This window comes from Lissotriton helveticus, chromosome 8, assembly GCF_964261635.1.
Source record: "Lissotriton helveticus chromosome 8, aLisHel1.1, whole genome shotgun sequence".
Lineage (NCBI taxonomy): Eukaryota > Metazoa > Chordata > Amphibia > Caudata > Salamandridae > Lissotriton > Lissotriton helveticus.
In genome coordinates this window covers 306,604,699-306,628,773 of record NC_136069.1, presented here as the reverse complement: position 1 = coordinate 306,628,773, position 24,075 = coordinate 306,604,699, and the positions used below count along the sequence as shown (strand labels likewise).

At 44.6% G+C, this 24,075-nt stretch overlaps 1 protein-coding gene across 1 annotated transcript in view; it reads left to right on the top strand.

The window, feature by feature from the left end:
- Positions 1–4,869: 4,869 nt before the first annotated feature.
- The window catches only part of GJA3 (gap junction protein alpha 3), a 162,248-nt gene continuing 143,042 nt past the window's right edge, over positions 4,870–24,075 (top strand). Inside the window, exon 1 of the mRNA XM_078655977.1 lies at positions 4,870–4,974. The gene's annotated coding sequence lies outside the window, so the exon portion shown is untranslated. The remainder of the gene's footprint in view (positions 4,975–24,075) is intronic.

The following is a 24,075-nucleotide window of genomic DNA, read 5'->3' as shown; positions in this document are numbered from 1 at the left end:
TTTGTAGAGCACTATGACATAGAGTGGTTGAGATACTTTGTTATAGAATATAGGGATATAAGCGGGTCCCACAACATCCCCACACCCCAATATTCCTGGTGTGAATTAGTGTCTCATGCGCCTGCTATCTTTGATAATTTCATGTTTTTGCATGTGCACACAGTGGTGGCACATGATGTGGCATCAAAGTGTTCCTGGTGCTCAAATTTGGATTTGATTTGAATTCAAATTTAATTTAAATGTATATTCCATTTTGTTCTTTCCTAGGTACTGACCAGGAGCGGTTACAAACATGCAGCTGTAGCCAGATGTTGGGCATACAGGTTACTGCCCGCCCTGATCGATTATGAGGGTATTTTTAATCCATTTATCACGTGCACTTTACAACTTTTAATTCTGGTCCTGACGAAGCGCCAACGACCCTTAAGGCGACGCAGGCGCGAAACATGTTGACCTATGTCTCTCTATACCCAGGCATAGTATGCCACTGGGGCTAGATTTTATTTAGCAGTTAAGTCTGCTCAGGGTACATGATTAGAAGAATTGCATGCATGGTTACCCATTACGAATTTCACTTTACACTAGCACGCATTTTATTACCCTATTGACCCACCACACACAACCCCCCCCCCCCCCGCACACCCCCCCGCACACCCACATGCACCATCCGGCAGTCCTACAAAAGATCTCCGATAAAGAGACCCTTCGGGGGACCCGTAGGGGATTGCAGCGCCGGCCCTACGAGGAGCAACTGCCCGATGATGAAGCATGACACCTTTCGAGGTGTGTGAGGGCAACAGAGGACACAAAATGTTTTCCCTGTTTTCTGTGGGTCCCCTTACCTAGAGATTCTGTTCCTTCTCCCCTTTTCTTTCTTTTTTTCATATATGGGTGACATTAGCACCCTCATGCATTGGTGACTTTTTGCACCCTGCATTAGGAACAGTGTCCCTTTTTGGTAATCAGTTTAAAATAGGAGCATGGACACTGGACCTTATAATAGCTCCTTGGTCCCCCACCTCTCTCTTTTGTATAGTAATATTGTGGTATATTCTCATAAGATGCTTTCTAAGATCTCAAGCCTCCCTGTTAAGGGGTATTTTTATCATATTAGCCTTATGGTAAAAATTCATAAACATTTGCAATTAACCTTTATATTCTTACATGATTAGGCACCTGCACCTTCTACAAGCACAACAGCAACATGACATTTATTATAATCAGCCTTCCCTGCCTACTCAGACAATGTTGGCTACATACCCGCACTAAAGGTGTCCTACGTCCTACGTTGATGCTAATAATTAGATACCTGTTTTGTGACTTTGTGTGTGAGCCATTGAATTAGTGTCCTTAGTACTCATCAATTTGTAACCTCCACTTCGACCTGAAGAAACTACTGCCATACAACCCTTTAGGAGAAGGCGAATTGCACAGGATCTTATAATTGTACACACCAACTACGTTAACGAGCCTGCCATTTCCAATTAATCTTTTTCAATATTTCATAATCCATGGGGGCACGTATTGTTAATGGCCATGAATTATGTTTTAGAATCTGATTTAAATGTAGGCAGGTGGCCAGCTATTCTGCTGTGGGGATGGAGTAAATTACACTGTCCCCATGGTGGCCGTCCACCTAATTTATAAATGGCCGCCACATAGGCATTGCCTGGATCCTCTGTGATGAAGGTTCCTGCCAAATGCTTATTACTGGGGGCTACGAGGCTCGGGCAGCAGGATGGAGCCCTCTAGCACAGAGTAATCTCCAGCAAGAGAATATCAAAATCGAATTTTCTTTTCTAAAAGAAAAAATATGATGCTCCTCTTGCCATGGGAGTCATCTCCCATGGCAGGGGGGAGCATTATAATGATTTTACTGTTCCTTACCGCCATATTTTACCTGGCGGTAAGAAAGCATAAATAAATCCAGTGGCAGCTCCTCCGCTATGGCTGAAGAGCGTTGCCCCACTGCTTTTAAGCAGTGACACATAAAATTATAACTGAGTTATTATCATTTTATGTTTCCATGCTGCTTTGCGGGTGGGCAGGCAGGGCTGCTCTGCACTCAGAGTAGGGCAGTGGAGGAGTGATTTGCCTACTCCTAAGTGCACATGACTGTATGGCTGGCCCTCTGGCACCAGCCAAACAGTCATGCACACTTTCCCTGTTCTCCACGTAGGCTGCATTACAGCCTGCGGGGAGAACATGCGCAGGCCCAGACACAGATTGGTCTGAGCATCGATCCACGATGCTCAGACCAATCACAACACTGCATTGCAGCATTGTGATTGGTCAGGGGAGCCTGGCTGTGCTTCCTGTTCCTGGAGTCCGACGGAGGAGAGCCGGAGCAGAGATGCGAGACCCAGCGGCAACGTAAGTGTTAATTTTTTTTAAACATTTTTTACATAGCGCCCATCCTAGCCCCCACTGCGCCTGCCCCCGTCACCCGCGGCCATGCCAGCCGCCTCTGAAAAAAATCACTCTATGTCCGCCCATCCAAATTGGGCGGGTGGATATGTAGATGTTTTTACGATAGCCATTATTCCCTAGGGTCGTCCGAGAAGTTTAGCCACTGCAGAGACAGAGTAGTCTCTGCCATGGCCAGACTGAAGGTTCATTTAAATCACACAGACGGACCTTCATATTGGCGGTATGTATACACCGTCGCTGTTGCGTTGGAGTATACATACGGCCAATATATAAATTGGGCCATAGAGTCAGATCAACTCTTAACGTCATACAAAGTGGACAAAAGAGAAGGGAACCAGTAACTGTTCCGAAATTATGAGATTCTCTGTTAGTTAGGTAAGCAAAAGGTTTTGGAAATGTCATAAACAGAACTCGATGATAATGAATGAAACATTATTTATTTTACTAAAAGCTGTTAGCTCGAGAACGGCACCCTGATGTTGCATTCTCAGCTCTCCTTCTTAACATCAAAGTTTGTAATTCTTTAAAGGAACTTTTAAACTTGTGTAGGCCTGAAAACAACTTTTGCTTCAGACTGACTCCCTAGCAACTGCTTTGTTGCTATTTCATTTTTGTAAATCAAAAATGGACTAGCCAAATTACCAAAAGAAAATAAATAAATTGTTTTAATTTATCAGGGACTCAAGTATGTTTCGTCAACGGTTGGTGGCACCTGGTAGGTGTGCTCATAAAGCCCTCACCCACCAACCTAGTTGGTGGCATGCTTCATCATCGGGCCCACCCAGTGACACCTAGCGTGTCCCGGGTGTGCTTCGACGCCTGAAGACAGCGGAGCAGGTATGTCGCTGTGTGTGCGGTGAAGACTGTTATGGAATGTGAGTTTAAAACGGCTTGGCGGGGATCCCAGTGCCCAAGGGCAAACACACTTTATTGGCTGGGTCACCGTCAGCGGTTAAAAATAAGGCTATTGGAGGTTAGAGGCGAGTTACGACCTCCCACATCCTGGGGTGTGTCAACATGTTTCAGCCAGTGCCTTATGATTATGCAGGCTTTCTTCAGGACGGGTAAAAAGGGTGTGTGCAATTAAAACTAGTGGGTGTATATCCAGACTATGTGTATACACGCCCTAAAGTGTTTTTCTATGTGTGAGTGGGGGATTCCCATCTCAAGAAAACACCTTTACATGTAACATATAGGACAAGGACAAAACATACATGGAAAAAGGTTAGAGTCACTTGGCTGTATGGTTTATATACAGTTGGTTGCCGGCTCTATAGCGGTGTAGGTGCTGGCTATGAGCGGCTATGGTGTAATGGTATTGGTGGTACCATTAGGGTGGGGTTCGCACTAGATTACGGTAGTGGGGTGGCTAAAACACGAATTGTACATTTATAGTGCACAGTGGTACAAGAGGAAAACATAAGAGTTCATTCTTACGCTAGTTTGTCAAAAGTGCTACTTCATGGTTAGAGAAGTGGCATGGGTTGACCCTGTGGAGTAAAAACATGGGTTTTGCCACAAGTTTTAGAGAGAGAGAGAGAGACCTGTGGGGGAGAAAACGCTTACCAGAGTTGAAGAACCATCAAAGTACTCACAGGGTTCTTGGTCAGAGCCTGCCGTAGACCTGTACTGCCTCCTTCGCTGCACCGGTAGGGAATGGCTCTGGGAGTGAGCTTTTTATACTGTTAGTTGATTGTTAAATTGTTTGCACCTGTATTCTTGGAGGAAAGGGTGAAAAGACTCGAAAAACCGGGTCAGTGCGCTCGCGAGCGCTAGTCACGATCGTGGTGTGGATCTGCGCATGCGCGTTGTAGTGCGCTATTACCGCGCATGCGCATGCGTGTTGTAGTGCGCTATTACCGCGCATGCGCGTTGGGGTGCTAGTTCTGTGCATGCGCAATGGTAAACGAGTCGGCACTACTCGTTAGCGCATGCGCGGCCAAAGCGGCGCGATTGAGGCCATCTGGTGTTGATGGTGTGGGATGAACTGAGGCAATGGGTAGTGGTTGTTAGAGTAGATGCATGCCTCATTATTACTGGACGATGGAATGGTGGTACAGTATTGTTGCTATTTCAAACATTTAACTTTATATCACGGTGGTAATATGTGGTAGAAGCAAAGCCGTCATTTTTGGAGGGACAGTTCTGATTTCCATTGAAAAATAAATATCAAAAGAGTTTTTTTGTGATGGCAACATTTGTTGATTCCTATCTTTGAGTATCTAATATGACAAAGGACTGTTAGCATGTGTGCATTTTCTCAAAAGCTGTCCCTTCAATAATTTGAGCATATTAGGATGTTACTCAGGCATAGGTATCAAGACTACTCCAGGTAACACTTTAGTAGCTAATTTCATGGTGTATTTCTTGCACATTAGAGACCAAATATTGCCTCCTCAATAAACAATAAACTTCCTTTTCTCACCATAGGCTAGTCTGGATCAAGGATCAGAAAAAGAGGAGAGGAGGGAATGGACTTCATCCAAAAAAGGTCGGGCAATGTAAATCAATGAAAACGGTATCCACAGCCAACCAGAGACACAGGTAACAGATGCATGGTTCCTGGAAAAAAGTGATGCTGGCATTGGTAATTCAGATACCAGTCTGTAATCTCTGTTTGTCAGCACCATGCATACCGTTCGAACTTCTAGTGTGTTTAGCTTTAAAAACAGCAGAGACTAAATGAATCCGATAGAGTACAGAGCCGTCGAGCACGGTGAAGGGTGAAGGGTGGGGAGTGGGGAAAGAGTTGGGCCTCCGTATGTTATTGGCAACCTCATAAGCTTCTAAAGTACCACTGTTGTTACTCTATGAATGTATAATAATGAAGAGAAAGCAAAACATTCTCTGTTGTGATTGTAGAAATGCTGGCCCCAGAGTCTTGAACTCGGGCTCAGGTATTTACGACAACAGAATGAAGACTTCTACACTGAAAATATTTCAGCTTAAAAAACATTCATACAAAAAGTGCCTTTTGTATGTACGTATGCATGTATGTATGTATATGGTATTTATTGTAGCGCAAACCTAGCAAAAAGGCAGCAGAGCACTGTGCGTGGTCCAAATGCATCAAGGTTGGTAATAAGAGAGAGGGCGCTGAGCTGTGGAAGCTTAACGCATTGTAATGTAGTGTTCGTTAAAGAGGTGAGCATTTTAAAAGTCCATAAATTGGAGTAGTGTTGGGGCGGTTCCGATGGGCACAGGGAGGTTGTTCCAGATCCTGAGTGCATAGATGGAAAATGTCTGTTGTCATTTTTTTCTTTTTTACACATTTTAGGGGCCAATTACGATGTTGTTTGGAAACTCTTCTGACTGAATCGGTTTGTGGAATAATTCTTGACCGAATTGGTTTCTGCGAGTCCGACCGGCCAATTACGATGTTTCCCAACATCGTTCAGTCAGACTTGCATTGACTTCAATGGGAGCCTGTGTTCCGAACAAGAACACAGGCTTCCATTGAAAAAAGGGGTGGATGGGGAAAACCTTGCACCCTGTGGCGGGCACCCATGGTGCCTGCCACATTGTGCATGGTTGGAAAGAGGGGTCCCTTGTGTACACCCACAGGCCCCAATCAGAGGCTTCAGGGTGAAGGGGCCAGTAACGGCCCCTAAAGTCAGATTCCGACTGCTGTTCCATGTTGGGCAGCCCGTATCGGAAAGGCTGTCCGAATCAGTCATCGTGATCGTTCGCTCGGAAACCGTGTCCACAGAGCTGTACGATTCGGCTCCGAAAGACTCGGGCGGTTTGAATGCCTTTCGGAACCGAATCGACAGCCCAAACGGTTTCCTGGCATCGTAATCGGTTTGTTGGAAAGGTGTACGATTCGGTCGGAAACATAGGTTCCAAATTGGATTCTGAGATTTCGTATCACAGAACAACATCGTAATCGGCCCCTAAGTCTGCAGTCTGATGGTGTCCAGGCTACGGATGCGCAAAGAATCACGAGAGGTAGTGAGCTTGTCTGCATGAAAAGTAGGGGTGCTGGTTGTGATAGGTTCGTAAATTTTGCTGAGCTAAAAATTGCTTTAGTTCAACAGTAAGACAAAAAATAGCATGCTGCTGAAGTTTGGAAGAACAGGATAATGGGGAATTTCAATGGAACTGGAAATTTTAGACAGCCACCAGCTGGACAGCATTTAAAAAGCATGGAGGAAAGAGGTTTTTAGTGCCTCTTCTACCCATTTTAAACAAGCATTGACAATGCCAAAAGGTCTGGCTTCTAACTGAGTATGGTTCTTCGTTGATTGGCGAGTTTGTGTACATGGTATTGTGAAGAAGCAAGTGGGTGAATGCAAGAATGAGTCGATGGGTGGTTGAATAGATACATAAATACAAGTATGACTGACCGAGTGCATGTACAGATGAATAAGTGACAGCTTGGAAGGAATTATCAATGATTCCACCCAATGACCCAATCTTGTTTTCACCCACGGAACCATCCACATTAGTGCACACACACAAGCTTACCATTCAATGAGGAGTCACTTTTGGTTATTGGTCAGATCTTTTAGCTTACAGTGTTAATGCCACAGAAAGCAGGAGGTCTAAGAAAGGAAACTAATTCACCAATGTGATCTTAAGAAGCTCCGGTTTGTTTTAATCAAGCATACATATTGAAGTTATAATAGTCATACCAGGTTATTGAAAACAACATATATTATCACGAGGTAAGGTGTTTTTTTCAGACACAGTATACTAGAAGTATTTAACGACGCACACTTTTACCAGTTCAACCAAGCAGGCCGGTTCACTCTCTTCCTTAGTAAGAAATGGTTCTTACCTGAAATCCTAGTACGATCTTAGGGGAATCTCCAATAAAATCATAAGCACTGAATAGTGCCGTCCATGTGAGGGTCCCCGCAGCAGTTCTTTCAAAGTCACATCCACTTCGCCTTACTACAGAAAGGCCAGGAGACTTATGTGACATCCTTGTTAATTTTTGCACCCATAAAACAGTATTTTTTGCCAATCTTAATAAATTACTTATAAATGTAGAAGGAAAAATGGGGTATATCCTTAAAAGTCACTTAGGTAAAATGAAAAGTTACTTTAAAAACGTCCTTCACAAACGCTTTCTACTTCTGTTGTAAAGTGAGAGATAGGGTAATACAAAGCAATGTGGCAGTATAGCCTGGTGCATTTTAAAAAATTAAAATAGGCCACTGTGCCTTTAAGTGTCCCATCATGCACTGAAGGTGGCACTTCGCTCGGTTCTTTTTGATGAGCGAATGAGAAGTATAGAATAATTCATACTTTTTTCTATTTCTTCGGGGAGGAGGCATAGTTGCTTATGATTTCAATGGAGATTCTCCTGAGAAAGAACCAGGATTACAGGTAAGAAACAATCCCTTATCTTTCAGGGGATCTTCATTGATAATCATAAGCAATGAATTGATTAGCAAGCTCATCCCCAATTATTCCGCAAGGGAGGAGATAAAAAGTAAATACTACAATTAGGCAAATAAGTTCCTCAGAGAGGCTTCTCATACTTGAGCATCAGCCTTAGCATCCAAATCAAGTCTACAATGTCTTGTAAACGTCTGGTAAATGTGTGAACTTGTGACCCGATCTCCAAGTTGCAGCTTTGCAAATCTTGGCAAGTGGGATGTTTCTAAGTAATGCAGCAGTAGCTGTCTTGCCCCTGGTGGAATGCATTCTAGATTTACCAGGCAAGGGTTTGTTAGACTTCTGATAACACAGGATTATGCAGGAGACAATCCATCTATACAACGCAAAAGGTATTCGTACATGCCGTTCCGCTATATTAAATGTGATGGACTCAGAAGATCCTCAATTCATTAGTAGAATTATTAAATTTGTTATCAACTTTGAAAATGTATCTAAAAATCCAATTTGAACCTGAACTCCTGAACTCTGATATCGCAAACTGCTTTGGCTGATTAATAATCTGTAACCCAAACTACTGTGCACAAGTTATTAATTCAACTAGGAAATTCACTGTAGCTGTGTTTTTATCTTTTCTACTTAGGAGAGTTTTTTTATTTTTATTTTTTTATTTTTATTTTTACAATATGTATTTTATGTATAAAGTGCGTAAAGGAATGTGGTTTTAGTATTTGGTATATTGTAATGGTTTTAACTAACTATACAATAAAAAAAAATTACACCGTATACAAGGATTGTTTAGAAGTGGCAAATTTAGTCCGTAAAGTACCATAGTATAAAAAACTTTCTTAAAGACATTGATCTATCAAGATAGAACTTAAAAACCTTCTTAACATCAAGGGTATTGAGAGATCTCTCACCAGGAGAAGAATCATTCAGAAAAAATTTAAGTAACATGGAAATCTAAGACTACTCTGGGAAGGAATTGAGGATGGGGCCTCATCATTACCCTGTTTCTTTGAAATATTGTGTATGGTTCATGTGTAGGTAGGGCCTCCATCTCACTAATTCTATGAGCAAAAGTGATGGCTACCAAGAAGTAAGCTTTCTACAATAAGTGTTGGAGAGAAGCCTTATGAAAGGTTGGACCCATGAGGCCTCCTATGGAGGAGAGGGTCTCCTGAGAGTAGAATATACCTTTTTAATTCCTATAAAAGGACATTGTTAATGGCATTTTCAGTAACTGTGATTGCTGTGTGAAGAGCTCTAACAGAGGAGAATTGCAGTTTCGCTTTAGCCAATTGTAGGATGTGTGGAAGACCAGCCTCTTCCTGACTAGTAAGAGGATTGAAATAATTCTGAGAACACCAGATGCAGATTATCTTTCACATGAAAGAATAAGAATCTTTAGTGGATGGTCTTTTGACTTCTCTCAGCACATCCATGTATTGCTGAGGGAGGTTTAATGACCATGTTGTATGAGTTCTGGAGTCATTCAGCCAAGTTCAACAAGTGAAAGTTGGGGTGTTGAATCTGGCCTCCGTACTTCTGAAGAAGATCCGGTCTGCACAACAGCTTCCTGTGTGAACACTGAAGGAGATACCCCACTGTTGGGGTCACTCTGGAGCAATGAGAATAATTCTGGCCTTCATGTGTGACAGCTTGATGCTCACTGTTGGCAGAAGTGAGATCCGAGGGAAGGCATAAAATATTTGCCTGATCAGTCAATCCATAGGGCATTTCCCAGTGTGACTGGTTGGTAGAACCTCAAGACGAAGCTTGGCCATTTCTTGATTTCTCCAGCTGCAAAAAGATCTATGTGAGGAAATCCCCAATCGGAAAATATGTTATTACCCATTTGTGATTTTCTTGTATGACTCTACTGAGAGGGTCTGCTTCAGCATTCTGGGTTCCTGGTAGATAGACCGCTGTAATGTTGAGATCCCTGGGTACGAGCTACATGGTTGCTGTAATATCCGTCTGAACAATAGGCAGCAGAAACTATAACTGAGTCTGGAACAGGATCTGCACATAGAAAAGAAGGATTCTGTTCAGAGGCTTGTACTTCTTTGGAAAGTTGTGTGAGAAAGTCATCCATTTTGGCCCTGTTCACCCCCATTGTTTTACTGATACTGGTGGTAACTGTGTCTGGCTGTGCCCTGGTCTCTGCTAACCAGGTCCAGGGCCAGTGCTCTGATGAACAAGGTACATGGTCATTTGGTATAATTACAATTGGCAATGACCCTGTAAGTTCAAAGTGAATAATAGGGCATTCAAACTGCTTATAAATCGCTAGTATATAATAGGGCAGGAGGGTTTAGAGGCCCAGTACATTTCCTACACTGTAGTGGGCACCACTATGTGCCTTCTGTCATTTTTAAAGCCAGCTCTGCTTTGCAGACTGTCTTTAAAATGTAAATGACATCCACATTAGACTTTGGAATTAAAAGTACTTCCAAAGTGGTAATCTAACTTATTTTTACATATGTCACCCCTAAGGTCTCACCTAGGAGCCCAAAGGGAGGGGTGCCATGTAACTATAAGCAGGGACACTATAAAAGATGTTTTGTATGCCCTGGTGAGGGGAAAACAGCCAATTTTGTTTCCCCCCATTGTAGATCATTAGCTCAATAGGCTAATATTGGAATATTTTATATAAGTATAAATATTGCTAGGAAGGGGCTAAAAGGCTTAAAAGATGGGCAATGATAAATCCAACACTGTTGACCTTATCATAACTAGTACAGAAAAGAAGTTATAGAACTTTCTTTTTTGTGAGCCAAAATCCAGCCTTCAAGCAGCCTTTCCTGATTGGTCAGCCTAACTATGCTTAGCCCGGCTGCTTTGATGAGGTGATAAGTGGCTGCATGGAGGGGCCCGCACGATGTCAAGAGAACATCCTCCAGCAAACATTTTAAGTCAGAGGCACAATTTTGACTTTGCCCCGGTCAAGCAGGACCGTTTTTAGGCACTATAAAGTGGTTAATGTTTAAACATTCATATCTCTGGTTCCCTATCCTGGATTTTTGTAATGTTGGTGTCATTTTAAATATAAACATAATTCTTATTTCTATAAATTGGTGTGGGGTTTTTATTTTGTGTTGTGTCTTACTTATTTAATGTATTGATGTATTCAAATGCTTCACATACCTGCAGCTAGCAAGGGTTGAGCCAGAGGCTAATGTATTGAAACCTTGGATGGACCTTAGATTGTGGGGTGGCCTTATTGCTAGTGGTAGGTGCATATGTACCCCTACCAATAACCCATCCTCCAACATAATTGGTGTTCAGCGGTGTGGATACAGGCTTGTGTTTAATTATATAATACAGTAAAGTAAGTTAAGATCTTTAGAATTTCACTAAATTGACTTAAAACAAAACTGATGAGTTTTGAATTGTTTAAATTTGGACTAAAACTAATTTTTATTCCATCTTTTTGATTTCTCATAATGTGTTTTATTGATGATTTGTAAAGTTTTTGAGACCCAAAACTTGGGATTCCATGGAGCTGGAGCTGGCTAAACTGAACAAACTCACAGTGCCTCGGCTTAGAATTCAGTGTACGTCCAAGGAGCTACCTAATAGCAGCATGATCAGGAAGGCAGAGTTGATTAGGTCCCTTAATGCCTGGGCACAGACAGTTCCAGAGAAGGAAGGGGAGGGTGACCCCTCTAACCACCTCCAGGAGGGGGATGATGATAACCTTTCCATTTCTTCTAGCACTGGGTTCATACATCCAGCTAATGGAAGGACGGGTTCCCCTGAACAAGGCCCCCTGATGTCCTTTAGAGAGAGAGAGCCTGAGGCTCAGTTGGCTTCTAATGCCCTGAAAGAGAAGAGGTTAGAACTAGTTAGAGAGAAGTGGAAGGAGGTGAAAATTAAAAGAAATGGTGTTAGCGATAATTAAGAAAATGCTGAGATGCCCAAGGGCAGTGGGTTTAATTCCAGGCTTCCGAAGGGGATAGTTCCCATGCACCCCGAGGGTGATGATATGGACAAATGGCTGACTGCATTTGAGAGGGCCCTTGAGATGAGAAAGTCCCACTCTAAGTGTTGGGGTTCACTCCTGTGCGACTGATCCCAGTAGCTGGGAGGGATAGGCTCCTGACCCTACAGGGGGTGAGGCAAAATCTTTCTCCCATATGAGGCAATGTTTATTCAAGAAATTTGGTCTGACCCCAGAGCAATACCGGACGAGGCTCAGAGACACCCAGAAATTTAACACACAGTCCTGGGTGAAATTTGTTGACATCTCAGTGAAGGCACCAGAGAGCTGGATTAATAGTAACCAAGTGAGCACTTTTGAGGGGGTGTACAATTTATTGTTGAAAGAGCACATTCTAACTCATTGTTCACAAGAGAAGTTACACACATACCTACTGGACGCTAAGCTGACTAGCCCTAAAGAGATGGGGGAGATAGCCGATGAGTGGTTGAGAGCCTGGGTTTCCCATCAGCACCATGGGGATGATCAGAAGAAGGGAAGATAGGTTCCCCCAGGGGAAAGCAGGGAAAAGAAGGTCAACAATAGAAAGAGTCCTAACAATATCCACAAAAACTTGTTCATGGGGGAGGGACCCCTAGCCAAACCACTTTCAAGAAGAGGGAGTATCAGGGGAAGTCTTGGGCAGGAATGTTTTGCGACCTGATGAAGGCAGGTCAGTGTTTTGCCAGTTCGCAGCCAGGACAGAAGAGCAAGAATGTTTTCTGCACAAAGAAGCCCGCCACTGGTGGGCAGTCCCAGGGAATTGCCAGCATACGTGTGGGGATGGCGATTCTCCCAGAGATGGGGAAGGGGTTGACATTGAAATCGGCCTGCTGGAGGGGACCACACGACTTCAAGGGATAATCCTCCAGAAAGGTTTCTAAGTCTGAAGGTAACATTTTAACCGGGGCCTCCCGCTTATTCTATTCAACCAGGGCTCCATGGCAGTTGGCCTTGACTTCGATTTTGTCCCGGTCAAGTAGGACCAGGGACTGTATAACTGGAGAGTCCCGGGGGCACAACGGGCATTTGCACCCGCTTTCCACGCCCAAGGGGCACTTTGGTATTACAGAAGGGGCCGCAGTTGCATGTTCGTCCCTTTCTGTAATAGCGATAGAGCTGGTGCGCATAAAGTGCCAGCTCTTTCATTATAGGGCGTTTCCTCATTTGCAATGGGGGCATGGTCCCATGCAAATGAAGGCATCCCTTTGCCTCTGCGTCTGCGCCGTATTACGGATGCGGCACAGAGGCAAAGAAGCTGTCAAGAGGTGCACTGATTACAGCCTCTGGAGGGGGTGAAGGTGGCCCTTTGGACCCTTCAGACATCCCCTTGTAGGTGGGTGCAGTCACAGCTGCACCCGCCCGCAAGGGAATCTCTAATTCCCCCTTCAAAGTGCAGGCGGGTTGCCGCCTGCACTGTAAGACACAGGGCAGCTTCAAAACAGCAGCTCAATTTTTCATGCGAATGTGCTGCTCCCAGGACAGTGCACGTTTGCGGCTACCCTGGGGCTAGCACATTCACTATAATCCGGTGCTTTTTCCTGGTTAACGCCAGGTGCACCTTTTAAAGTGCACCTCACACTAACCAGGAAAAGGAGCTGCATACATAGTATGGTACTGATGTCTCAAGTTGGTGCTATATGTTTTTAAGTACTATAAAGTGGTTAATCTCCACAAATTCATATCTCCGGTTTCCTATATTGGATTTATGTTGTTTTGGTGTCATATTAAAGATAAAAATATTTCTTATTTTTATAAATTTGTGTGAGATTTGTATTGAGTATGGTGTCGTACTTATGTAATGTAGTGATGTATTTAAATGCTTTACATACCAGTCTCCTGAGTTAAGCCTGCCTGCTCGCAAGCAGCTCGCAAGCAGCTAGCAAGGGTCGAACCAGGGGCTAATGTATTGATACCTTGTCTGGACCTTATATTGTGGGGTGGCCTTATTGCTAGGGGTAGGTGCATACTTACCCCTCCCAATAATCCATTCTCCAACAGATAGGATGGGGCAGCCTTACCAGAAGATGGTATCAGAAATAAATGTATTTATTTTATTTTAGAAGTTTTCTATAGCGCTGGCCAGACCCGAGGGTATTGGAGCGCTTTACAGTCGATCTGGAGGAAACAGGTGGGGAACAATACAGCAACAAAGATTCATACAAGTTCAAAGATTAACAGAGTTGTCTGGCGCCTGAGGGGCGGCTTTGAGGTAGTGACTTTGAGGTAGTCAGAGTTACAGGGTGAGCTGTTGAGGTAGAGTTCGGGAATGCATGGTTGAGGTAGAGGATTTTTAGACGGCTCCTGAATTCTGGAAAGGAAGGGGTAGTTCTGATGTCCACTGGGATGCAGTTCCAAATTTTTGGGGCGTTGCCAGCAAAAGAGCGGCTTGCGGTTTTTTGTTTCCGGGTTTTCAGGGGGATGAGTAGTAGGGAGTTTGAACTTCTGAGATTTCTGGATTGCCCGCTTTCTTGAGTTTAGAGGCTAAGTATTCCGGTTTCCCTGTGTGAAAGGCTTTGTGTGTAAGACAGGCCGTTCTAAAGCTGGCGCGCATTTCCACTGGGAGCCATTTTAAATCTTTGAGTGCGGGGGATATGTGGTCGAATTTCTTTACACCTGAGACCATTCTAGCTGCTGCATTGAGGGTGGTTTTCAGTGGCGCTAGGTGGGATAGGGCTGTGCCGGATAGTGTAGCGAATCCATAGTCCAGTCTGGACAGCACCAGTGCTTGGGTGGTATGTTGGAGATCCTTCTGCGGGATGTGTGGTTTGATTTTGTTGAGGAGCTTCAGATTGAGGAAGGAGCTCTTCACGGAGTTCTTGATGTGGCTCGTCATTGCTAGTTTGTGATCAAGGGTGATTCCAAGTGATTTTACCGAGTTAGTCAGGGTGAGATTTCCTTTGAGAGCGTCAATAGCTTTCACCCATTCAGTGATTTGAGGGTTATCGTCCTTGTTGGAGATAGGAGGATCTCGGTTTTTCCTTGATTGAGTTTGAGGTGGTTTGCCCCTAGCCAGTCTTGGATTTCTTTGAGAGTGTTGTTGAGCCTTAGAATGTCGTTAAAGGAGGTGGTTTCTATGTAGATCTGTGTGTCGTCTGCGTAGAGATGAAAAGGGATGTTGGCTTTCTTCAGTATGATGGTGAGGGGTACCATATATATATGTTGAACAGTTGAGAGGAAAGAACGGATCCTTGGGGGACCCCTCTGGTCACGGGGAGAGGGTCGGATGTGAAGGATTTTATTTTGACTCTTTGGAAGCGGTTCTGAAAGAAGGAGTCGAACCATTGCAGGACTATATCGTCCGCACCTACTCGTTCTTTGAGGGCCTTGATGAGGAGCTTGTGGTCAACCGTGTCAAAAGCCGCTGACAGGTCTAGGAGGATGAGTAGGCTGCAATGATCCGAATCAAAGGAGTTGCGGATGTCATCTACTATGCTCAGGATTGCGGTTTCGGTGCTATAGCCTTTTCTGAAACCTGATTGGTTGTGGTCAAGAAGATTGATGTTGTCGAGCTGATTGTTGAGTTGGCGTAATACAAATTTTTCTAGGATTTTAGCTAGGAAGGGCAGGTTTGAGACTGGTCTGAAGTTGTTTAGGTCGTTGGGGTCTAGGCCTGTTTTCTTCAGGAGGGGGGTAACCTGGCCGACTTTGAGGCAGTCCGGGATGATGCCAGTTTTTAAGGAGCTGTTGATGATTTCACACCAGAGTGGAGCAAGGGTGAGTTTGAGGTCTTTGGCCATTTGTGAGGGGATGGGCTCAAGTTTGTGGGATGAGGGTTTGGATGATGAGATTAGATTGAGGATCTCGGTTTCATGGACGAGGTCGAAGGAGGACCAGGCGATAGAGGTGGGGTCTCCAGAGGTGGGTTCTGTTGTTGTTAGGTCGATGTTGGCAATCGGGGGAGGGCTGATGTCTAGAGATAGTTCGATCTTGGCTATTTTTTCATTGAAGAAGGTGACAAAGTTATCACATAGGGTTTTGGAGGGTTGGGCATGGACAGTGGACGGTTTGGATGTTTGTTTTTTGATGATGTGGGCGGACGTTAAAAATCTAAAGAACTTTAGGCCTATTTCGCAGTTACCATTCTTGGCCAAAGTTCTGGAGCAGCATGTCCTTACGCATCTTTCTGACCATCTGAAGAAAAATGTCTCACTCGAGCAAAACCAGGCGGGGTTCCGTGCGCATCATAGCACAGAGCTAGTGATGCTATCTATCCTGGATGAGCTAAGGAACAGAGCTGACAAGAAACTCCCTGGGGCCCTGGTGCTACTAGACCTCTCCGTGGCTTTTGACACCGTTTGTCATAGTCAACTGTTGCTGCGGGTGAGGGACCTAGGCATCCAGGGCACAGCACTTGTCTGGCTCTCATCTTTCCTCCAAGGGAGAACTCAGAGAGTTCAATTGGCAGACTTATCTTCAACCACAGTGCCAATCACCTGTGGTGTACCACAGGGCTCTGCCCTCTCCCCTCTTTTATTTAACGTTTATTTACAACCCCTGATTTCGGCTCTCAACCAGATGGATTGTCAAATATACAACTATGCCGACGACACCCAAATCATCATCCAAATGGAAGATTGTCCGGGTGCACACGCAAGAATGCAGAATATCCTAAGATTTACAGCTAATTGGATGTCTCTGAATTCTTTGAAAATCAATCCAGATAAGACCGAGGTGTTGCCAATCACGATCATGGGCAACCCCTGGAATGACCAGTTTTGGCAATTAGAACTAGGAGCGCCTCCGGAACCTGCAGCAGTAGTGAAAAGCCTGGGCATCTCCCTGGATGGGAGTTTGACGATGCAAAAGCAAGTCTCAGGAGTGGTGGTCACGTGTGTTGGTCTCCTTCGACAACTAAGGAAAATTTCCTCACTTCTGTCCTTTGCCACCCTGAGGCGCCCTGTATCCGCCATGATCCTAGCCAGGATGGACTATGGCAACTCACTATATGCAGGGCTTCCACAAAAACATCTGAATCATCTGCAAGTTGTTATGAACGATGCGGCAAGATTGATTTTTAAGAAACCAAGGAGAACGCAGGCGTCTCCTTTATTGCGTGAACTCCACTGGTTGCCCGTCAAACAGAGGGTGTTGTTCAAAGGGCTTTGCATTACACACAAAGCCCTGTATGGGAAGGCGCCAAGTTAAATTTGTATTTATTTTATTTTTTAAGAGTTTTCTATAGCGCGAACAAGACCCTTAGGTATCAGAGCGCTTTACATTAAATGTGGTAGTTATAGACATTAGATAGACATTGTACAGTAAACGTTATCCAGTAAAAATATATACAGGGTGTGATACAGTCTGAACTTATACATTAATAGTCATATAGAAAATATATACCAGATGTGATATATATTTGATTCTGGTTGAAATATCCCAAGTGTCTATTATTTGTGTAGCTTTTTGTTTTCAATCCTTTTTCAAGTGTCCTATAGACCAAGGCCTAGCCTATGGAAGGAACTTAATTATTAAAGTTTGTAGATTTTTTCAATATTAAGAGGTAGGTATATAAAGTAGTAATAGATAGACGTTGTACATTAGACGTTATATAGTAAAAATATATACATGGTATGACACAGTTTGAACTTTTACATTAATAGCTATACAGAAAATATATATAAGATGTGATATATAATTGAGTCTGGCTAAAATATCCCCAGTGTCTATCACTTGTGTAGCTTTTTGATTTCAATCCTTTTGCAAGTGTCCTATTGACCAGGGCCCAGCCTATGAAAGGAATTTATTTATTAGGAAGCTCTTTGTTTCCCTCTTAAAGGATTTAGTGTCTGGAATTTTTCTTATGCTCGGCGGAAGTGAATTCCAGATCCTTGGTGCTGCTCCTGAGAAGGCTCTATCGTATGTTTTCTTCTTCTTGAAGATGGCTGGTCTCAGCACCAGCTTCTTTGCACTCCTGGCCGGTCTGTTTCCTCCGGATATTTTAATTTTCTGAGCCAGGTACTTAGGTGTGTTGTGGTGTATCGCTTTGTGGGTTATGCATGCCATTTTTTTTTTTTTTTTTTTGAAAACCTTTATTGTACAAAGAAAGCTCACAAATACGGGCCTACAACCCACGAGGGCTGGCCACCACATGGTAGACAACGTAGTAAATGAAAAACAAATTTTCAACAGGATAAGTCACCAGGAGCACAGGAGAAACAATAGGAGCATCGAGCAATCAGCAAGAACAGGACAATAAAAGGTTAATTTTCTAATGCGGGGTGGGGAAACAGAAGAATCATGGGCCGTGCAAAAAACAACCAGGGAGGGGCCGCGGCAAGCCGCCATCTTACGGTCACAGAATGACAAAAGAGGCCAAACCAACATAGCTATCAAAGAGTATAAACGTAATCAGAATATAAAGAAACGACAATGGCATCAATCAAACCGCCCCTACCCGTCGCCGCCCCCACCCAAAATGAGGAGACATGATCAAAAAGGCCCACATAATAAAGGACAATACGATACGCATCCCAACAAAATAAAAGACCCCCCTAAAGGAGGAAAAAGGGGAGAGGGAAAAAGGGAACGAAAGAAGGGACTCCCACCAAACCACGCACCCCCAGGAGTAAAAGCAGGATAATAGAGTCCGGCAAGCGACATAGCAAAAATCGATACCGAATTACCCAGCGAGCTACAATCAGATACATACCGGAATACGAAAGTCACAGAAACTCCCCAGGGGGATACAGGAGGAGACGGAGTCCCGGAAAAAGTGAACATACAAGAGCCATAGAACAAAAAAGAGAGGAAATAAGGGAGGAAAAAGACCCCCCAATACGGACAGACCCCCCCCAACCCACCCCTAAAGCCCACCCTGCACCCCTGCAGAAGGCTACGGCCTACCCCCCCGCAGCGTGCCTGTCGCCCTAATTAGAACCCGAAAGATAGCGGAGGAAAGTTAAGTCGGAAACAAAGACAAAAATGGGAAGGGAAGAGAAGGAAACGAGGGACAGGAAACACACACAGACATACATGGGGGAGGGCCGGGAGACAGGAGTAAACGCACCCAGCCACCCGCCTGAGTCGAGGAGCCAAGTCCCCGGGAAGCCAAAGAACATCGGGTTAGAGTCCAGGGTCACCAGTCAATCACACAGAACCGTACCGAGCAGGTTGACCATCCAAACCAGTGCAAGACTACCGCACACAGACGCCAACATACATTAGCCCTGTCCTTGTTTGTCCAAAGTGGAAACGGTCCGATCCAGCGAGGACCAGGTTACGAAGAACAGGAGACAGACAGCAGGAAGATCCAACGGCAGTCCGGAAAAGGCACGTAAAGTGGAACACGGACGATCCAGGAAAGTCACGAAGTGTAGCAAACGATGCAGGCACAAGTCCAAGGATATGTCCAGAAGAACCGACCCATCTGGGCCAGCACAGGAGACATCGCCGGGCAGCAGCGACCGAAAGGAAGCGGGAGAGTCATGAAGGCCAGGCCAAGTAAAATCCAGCTCCCGGGCCCGAGAGAACGAAGGTAGCGCAGGAGGAGGAGGCGCCATCAAGTTCCGTACAGCAGCATACGCGGACGGAGCCGGGGCCAATTCCGCCAGGATAATTCCAGCCGCACCCCGCGGCGGCACAATCACATCTGGCCGTGGGGGCCCAGGAGGCCCGCCGTGAGGAACCATCTCCGAAGCTAGGATATGCGCGGTCACACAGAACCGCCAGGAGAGCAGGGTGCCCAGTAACTCCTTAAGTGTAGGGAAACATTCACAGTATCGGGCACCCGGGCCATGCGGCGGGCCCCCAGCGCTCGCCCAGGCCCGGTCAAGACACTCGGAGTCGGCCGCCATTTTGAGAGTCCGACAAGGCAGCGCGGCAGTAAATCTCCGCCGAGGCGGCAGTAAGGCAAACAAAGTCCCGCCGATCGGCAACAGAGCAGCCCGGGCAGGAAGGGGGGCCACCAGAAGAAAGGGATTCGCCGGCCACCCAACGCCGCCGGTCCCGTTCTCCGAGTCCGGGCGGCAAAATCAAAATGGCCGGACCGGAGGACAAAGGGAGATCAAGCCAGACACACGAGGAGCTTCGACCACGGAAGGCAGCGCCCCCACCATAGGTCTCCTCCCCACAGGAATCGGCCAGGAAGGACCTCCGGTCCACACGAACAACGGCCCTTCGACCACCTCCTCCGCGCCCCGGAGGGCAGATCCGCAGGCTCCGTCTGGCCCGGGAGCCGGCAAGAAGATCCAGGCCAGTCCGTCTCCGACACCCAAACACAATCGGGGGCACTGCACCGGATCTACTGCAGCCAGGATAACCGGAACAAGAGGTAAGTGCCTGCAAAGCGTCGCAGCACCACCACTCAGCAAACAGGGCTTCCCGGGGCAGGATTACAGCAGGATAAATGTGAAAACCCAGGCGGGCGAACGGAGCCGAGCTAAAGCGCGGCCATCTCGGTCGCGAGCTAGGCTCCTCCCCCATGCATGCCATTTTTAACTGGATTCTGGCTTCGTAAGGTAGCCAGTTTAATGCTTTCAAGTGCGGTGATATGTGGTCAAATTTTCTCGATCCGGTTATCAGTCTTGCCGCTGCGTTGAGACATGCAATTAGAGGTGCTGTTGATATTTTTGGGAGCCCTGCAAGCGTTGTACATCCATATTCAATCCTTGAGATGACTAGTGATTGTACTGCCAGTTTGAGATCCGGCTTGGATATGAATGGTTTCATTTTTCTAATGTAGTTCAGGTGAAAGCGTGCGCTTTTTGCCATAGCTTTGATGTGAGCTTTCATGTTTAGGTTCTCATCAAGCGTGATTCCTAATGATTTCGCTGAACCTATTAGTGTAGGGGTAGAGTTTAACGCTGTTATCATATTGCACCATTCTTTCCCTTCTGTTTGTTTCTTTGGTGGTGTAATTAGTAAGAATTCAGTTTTTTGTGCATTTAGTTTCAAATGATTGTCAGCTAGCCATTGTAATGATATTTTTAAGGCTTCATTCATTCTCTTGACGTCCTCCATGGATGTTATCTTGATGTAAATCTGTGTATCATCCGCATACATGTGATAGGATATTTTTGAATTTTGAAGGATTTCTCTGAGAGGTTCAATGTAAAGGTTAAATAGTGATGGAGATAACGTAGAGCCTTGAGGGACTCCAATGGAGTTAGGGCTTGATGTTGAGAGTGATTGATTGACCAAAAATCTTTGCGTTCTATTCTGAAGGAATGATTCGAACCATTTTAGCACATTTCCTGACAAACCCATCCTGTCATGGAGCCTGTTCAATAATTTCTCATGATTTACCGTATCAAATGCTGAAGATAAGTCTAGGAGGATAAGGAGACATGTCTGGTTAAGGTCTAATGCCTGTAGCGCATCATCGACAATATGAAGGATCGCTGTCTCTGTGCTGTGTCCTGTTCTGAATCCTGACTGACAATCGTCTAGTAGCGAGAAGTTAGTGATGTGTTGGCTTAATTGGTTTTGAACACATTTCTCAATTAGTTTGGCAAGAATCAGGATGTTGGTCACTGGGCGAAAGTTATTTGGATCTGCTGGGTCAGCTGAGGGTTTTTTGATGATGGGAACGACTTGACCAGTTTTTAGGCAATCTGGAAGGGTCCCTTGGGATAGGGAGGCGTTTATTATTTTCGTCCAAATGGGAATCACAATATGATTTATTTCTTTGATGCACTTTGAAGGGAGTGGATCGTTATAGTGGTTGTTGGGTTTGATGTCTGATAGTGTTTTGGCGACGGTATTTTGGTCGAGTATCTTGAAGTTATCCCAATGCGCCATATTTTTTGTGATATGGGTGTTATCTGAGGTGATATTAGCTGTTTGCGGTGTAAGGTTGTCTGTATTATCAATGTCGTCAGCTTCTTTTCTGAGCTCTCTTTCCAGAGTATTAGCTTTGTTTGTGAAGAAAGATGAGAACTCTTCGCAACTTAGTTGAGTTTTTGTCGTTTCTTGAGCAGTTTTTGGCCACTTTATTAGATTGCTGTTTTAATATCTCGAATAGTCTCCGCGGCCTATTTTTGGCATTATTTAGTTCGGCTCTAATGAATTCCTTTTTAGAGTTTAGGATCTTTTTATTGTATTCTCTCCGGATTCTTCTGAGCGTATTCAGTTCGGGCGTTGTTGGGTGTTGTCTCCATTTTCTTTCCGCCTGCCTCAGTTTCCGCCTTGCTTCATTCAGTGTTTCACTGAACCATGGATTTTTGATCTTCTCTGTTGTTCTTTTAAGTTTTAGTGGCATTGTGGTATTGACTATGTTCGACATTGTTGTCGTGTAATGATTCGTAAGATCCTCCATTTTCAGCATATTATTTGGTGGGTTTAGGTTCTTCTCACAACTTTCTATTAATAAGTTCATATTCGGATCTTTGGTATCTCGCATCCATTTCTTGTGTCTGGTGGGTTGTCTGGTTTTGGTATTTTTCATATTGTTTATCAGGAAGGTTATGGCATGGTGATCTGACCAGTCACATGGCTCAATTGCTGTAATTGAGGTGATGTTAGTCTTAGAAATTATCCAGTCTAACGTGGCTCCCTTCATGTGTGTTGGTTGTGTGCATGCTTGGTTAAGGTTTAGCTCCTCTAGAAGGTCTTTAAGAGCATTGACCTGTTTGTCATCTTTATCATTCCAGTGTAGATTAAAGTCTCCTAGAACAATGTTAGTTTCGGCATTGGAGTTGGTAGTGATGATTTCCATTAATTGATCTATGAAAGATGTATTATTGCCTGGAGGGTGGTAGATCGCATGCAGGTTACATCTTTGATTCTCTGCTGATCTAATCTTGAGATTTAGGTGTTCACAGTGTTCGAGTGGTTCCGTTAGTTCTTGGATGACCTCTATTTCCGATCTATAGATGCAGGCAATCCCACCCCCTATCTTTTTTGGTCTATCCAGTCTCACTGTATTATATTGCGGGGGTACAAGTAGGTCCATACACGGTGAGGAGGATTCCGATAGCCACGTTTCTGTCAGGATTGTTACATCAATTTCCTTGTTCATGATGACGTCAGCTATATCTGATGCATGTTTTGTTGCGGACCGGCAGTTGAGAAGTAGGCATTTCAAAGGTTTCCCTGCTTTCCTTGTTTCAGTGTTCTGTGTGTCGTCGATTAGATGGACTTGCCGTAAGTTGTTAAGATTAGTTCTCCTTTCATTTAGCTTTGTTGTTCTATTCACATCAATCTGAACTGTTTTAATATCTTCCCCTCTTTCCAGGTCAGTTGTTTCATAGTCCCTTAGTAAGGATAGTATTTCTTCATCCGATAGGTATTTAAGGTCACTCTCAGGTCGGTTTGGTTTGTATGGTACTGGCATTGCCCTCATGTTTCCCTTTCTTTGAGCACTAATAAAATCATCTCGGAGCTGTTCGATTTTAGTGTGAGAGCTTATTGTCAATTCCAGCATCTTTTTCATTGCTTGAACTGTGTTTAGAATATTGTCTACTTGGGTTTGAAGTTCTTTAATTTCTCTTAGCGTCTGGGATGAGGTATTAGGCTTGTTCATCCTCTTCTTTTTGTGACCTAGTTTTGCTTTTCCGAGTTTAACTTTTTTTCTCCTCACAGGACCCCTATTCATGTCATTATCTCTGTTGTCGGTTCTGCATCTGTTCGGTTCCTCCTCTTTACTCGGTGTTCTCCCAATCATTTTTGTGGGATAACTTCTTTGTGCTTTTCTAGAAGAACTTTGCGTAGTGTTGGTGTGGGGTGAATGAGTCGTGTTGTCTTCCATACCAGTAGTTGCAGTGGTTTCCTTGTCGCCACTTTCCATGTCGAGAGGTGTCAACTCTTCCTTTTGCGATTGTTTCTGGCTGTTATTCTCATATTGTTAATTTAAAACCCGTCTGGCCCCATACAAACCCGGTAGACGGCTGTGTTCCTCAGATGCTACCCTTCTAACCCAACCACGTTTTAGATTATCCACCCTTGGTGGTCGCGCCTTTTCTAACATCTTTCCAGCGGTCTGGAATAGTTTACCAACCGAACTGCGCAAGGAATCCAACTTGCTGCCCTTTCGGAAAAAATTAAAAACAGTGCTTTTCCAGCAAGCATGGGGTGTGCTGTAATTTGATAATCGGCTGTAGAATTTGTTTGGCATATACATGGTAAAGCGCTTAGAGACCCCGGGGTGATTACGCGCTATATAAATCAAATAAATAAATAAATAAATAAAAAATGATGTCAAAGAGTTCTCTTGGCCTGTTTTTTGCCTTGTCTAGCGCATTGCAGAAGAAGTTTGTTTTTCGCTGTTGATATGATTCTTGTACCTTCTTCTAATTGCTTTGAGTTCCTCGCGACAGCTAGAGGAGGGGTTCTTTCTCCAGTAGCGTTCTGTGGCTCTGAGAAGTCTCCTTTCC